This window comes from Pinus tabuliformis, chromosome 1_1 (assembly GCF_031772625.1).
Source record: "Pinus tabuliformis cultivar Carrire ecotype Pingquan chromosome 1_1, CPIR1, whole genome shotgun sequence".
Classification (NCBI taxonomy): Eukaryota; Viridiplantae; Streptophyta; class Pinopsida; order Pinales; family Pinaceae; genus Pinus; species Pinus tabuliformis.
In genome coordinates, this window is record NC_142297.1 from 593,923,064 (window position 1) to 593,926,586 (window position 3,523).

At 34.5% G+C, this 3,523-nt stretch overlaps 1 pseudogene; it reads left to right on the forward strand.

The window, feature by feature from the left end:
* Positions 1 to 1,564: 1,564 nt before the first annotated feature.
* On the forward strand, positions 1,565 to 3,020 carry LOC149214666 (uncharacterized; annotated as a pseudogene).
* The last annotated feature ends 503 nt before the right edge of the window (positions 3,021 to 3,523 follow it).

Genomic DNA, 3,523 nt, shown 5'->3' on the forward strand with positions numbered 1-3,523 from the left:
TTCAAAACAACCAAATGGCCTATTTCCTTGTGTTAAGGAGAGATGTTGAAAGCATCTAATGAACGATCTTTCAAAATGGCTTGGTGGTCCATTTCCTTCATCATGAGCATATTTATAAAGCACGTAATACACAATCTTTTGAAATGGTGTGATGGTTATTTCCTTGCAGTTTGTAGACCTTTAAGCGATAGAGGCATAAAAAAATTAAAATACACATAAATTGAAATTCATCAATAAAGAAAGAGGTAGTCTAATTTATAGACAAAATAGTCTTTTTCAACTCTCACTATATAATTTCAAACAAAAACCCTTAAAATACATTTTTGAATGCATAAATGGATTTAGCACCTGAAAAATCTAGGACATGACTTTTACAGATTAAACAACTCAAACCCAAATTTTTAAAAATCTATCCCAGATTTTGGTTAAGATTAACTAGAAAAATTGTAGTCTAACTTATAGACGAATGAATTTTTCTCGATTAGAGTATATTTTTGAATGAATTAATGTATTCAACACCCTGAAAAATCTTCACATGATTTTTACAGATTAAACAATTCAAACCCAAGTCTTTAAAAATCTCTCCAATATTTGGAAAATAAAACAACTTAATACAAAAATATATGTTGCATTATAAAATTTAATTTAAACATTTTAAATAGAAAATATAGAACAATAAATATGGATATTAAAAACTTTCGATTTTGTGTTTTTATACATTTGATAGATGTATGTACTGAAATTAAAATTTGTTAAAATAAATGACAAGTGTTTAAATATAAATTGAGTTTTAAAGATTGAAAATTAAAATATATATTTATTTTTTTATTTAAATTTCTTAAAATAATAAATAGTTTAGAGTTATATAGATGAAGGATTAAAAAAATTAAATTTGCATTAATATATATATATATATATATATATATATATATATATATATATATATATATATATATATATATATATATATATATAACATTTTTAACTAAAGTTATTAATAAGTAATGGGACAGTTTTAAATTTTACCTAAATAAATATTTTTAATTAATTTTATTAATAAGTGATTGAAAAAGTTTTAAAATTTATATAAATAAATTGTGGGATGGATTTTTATTATCTTTTATTTTAAAATGGATTTTTAATAATAAATTCACTTTTCTAATTACGTCGTAAGGCGTTTCCCTCTGAAATGGACTCCTCCAAATGCCTTTCTGTCCTAATAGTAGCCGTTAGATCTTTTGTTAGACGATTGAACAAAAATCAGCCGTCTAATTTAATAAAAAAAAATGTTTTAAAACATTAAAAAACCTTAAAAAGCGTTATTAGGCCAATGAACAATGCTCTCCGCTTGACAACTGTGCGCTTTTTATGGAGGAGTTCCAGATAGAGTCCGTTTGAATTCTTAGTGGAGTTTATGGCAATGAACTCCAGCGTCGGTGAAGCCTTTTCGTGGCCTCAAGGATGGCGTTAAAGTCCCTTTTGTTGGCGAAATCAAGTGGGTATTTTTGAAGGAGGCAGTGAAAGTATGGCTACGAAATCCGAAGAATTTGGCACTATTAATATGGGGTATTGCTGTGGCAGTATCTGGAGCTATTCTTTTTTTGGTTCTGGTTGGCTTTCTTAACAGGGCCGTGCCTAAAAAGAGTGAGAGGGATGCCTGGTTTGAGGTCAATAATCAAATTCTAAATGCGCTTTTTACCATGATGTGCCTTTATCTACACCCACAACGTTGTTATCATCTTTTACTTCTCATTAGATGGAAACCAGAGGACATTGTCAATCTTAGAAAGGTCTACTGTAAAAATGAGACTTACAAACCTCATGAGTGGGCACACATGATGGTAGTTGTGCTACTTCTGCAAATAAATTGTTTTGCGCAGTATGCGCTCTGTGGTCTGAATTGGGGCTATAAGAGATCACAGCGTCCGGCTATTGGAGTGGGTTTGTGCGTTTTTGTTGCAATAGGCGCCCCTGTTGCAGCTGGTCTTTATCTTATCCTGAGTCCTCTTGGGAAAGATTACGAAGCCGAAGGTGATTTGGAGACTACAGTTATAGGTATCACTGATGCAAATGCAGATGCAGATGTTATTAGGATAGATGATAACTCTGTGAAAAACAAATCTACATACGCGCGGCTTGAGAAGAAATACTCTCTTCTTAGAAGAGGTAGTAAAAGAATGGAACCTAAACCGGAATGGCAGGGAGGTCTATTTGACTGCTAGAGTGATCCTTCTGTTGCATTTTTTTCAACATTTTGTGGGTTCTGCGTTTTTGGGTGGAATATGGATAGACTGGGGTTTGGGAACATGTATGTGCACATAGTGACCTTCATTTTGTTGTGCATGGCCCCTTATTGGATCTTCACCTTGGCTGCTGTCAATATTGATAATGAGAATATTCGGGAAGGTCTTGGTATCACTGGGATCATTCTTTGCGTGTTTGGGCTTCTGTATGGTGGGTTTTGGAGGATTCAGATGCGGAAGAGGTTTGGCTTACCTGGAAATGGCTGTTGTTGTGGGCAGCCTAATGTGACAGATCTAATGCAGTGGCTTTTCTGCGGTGTTTGTTCTCTCTGTCAGGAGGTTCGCACTGGAAATTTCTATGAGGTCTGTGAGGATAAACTCTATTCTAAAAAATATCTTGGCCAAGATTCACAAGACTTGAGAGATGCTTCACCGAGTTTGGCTCCGTTGGGTCATGAACCAGGATCACCAGCTTTGAATTCACCCTCTTGGTTCAAATCAGACATGTCACCAAATTTGAATGCTCAAGCTTCAGTGTCGCCAGTTTTGAGTCCAATGCATTATTCCATTGAAAACTCTCTTCCTCCACAGGGTATGCCCCTTGTGCGGGAAGGGTCGACATTTCCTTTGTCTAACTTTCTTTCAGTGGAAACTCATATTACGATTTCTCCAGATTCAGAATCAGCGGATGCACATAACGTGGCAGCTCAAACAGAAAATCTAAGGAGGGACGACTATCCAATGAATGCACCCATTCCCCAGAGACTGGAAAAATAAGAATAGGGCATTAACGCAATCATACTCCTATGGTTGATGGCTGGAAGGTTAAATTGAATTACCTGGAAACTTGTCCAGTATTAAGATGCATCTAGACATTGACTTGTTCTATAGCTTTCTGCAGTGCCCATTGTTACAGTTTACACTTCAGGTTTGGTTGATTCTTTTCTTTATTCGATACAGTGGTTAGATAGAAACGTTCATTGGCATTGTTCTTTAGTCCATGAAACCTTACCTTACTTAGAAGGGGTTGATTGGTGCAAGAACAACATTTCGAGCTTTACAGATCATCCATCCGTCTTTTATGTTGCTCCACGGACTGTGGAAGTAAGAAATGTGAGATAAGAGCAGTCAACAGTTCCTCACTGATGTATATTTGTCTGCAAATACACAGAATATGAGATTCTGATTTTTAACTGTGTTGATGCAATTTAATTTTGCTTTCTCATCTAAATTATCTGACTGAATCCTCTGTAGTGAGTTAGTAATATATTTTGGGACAA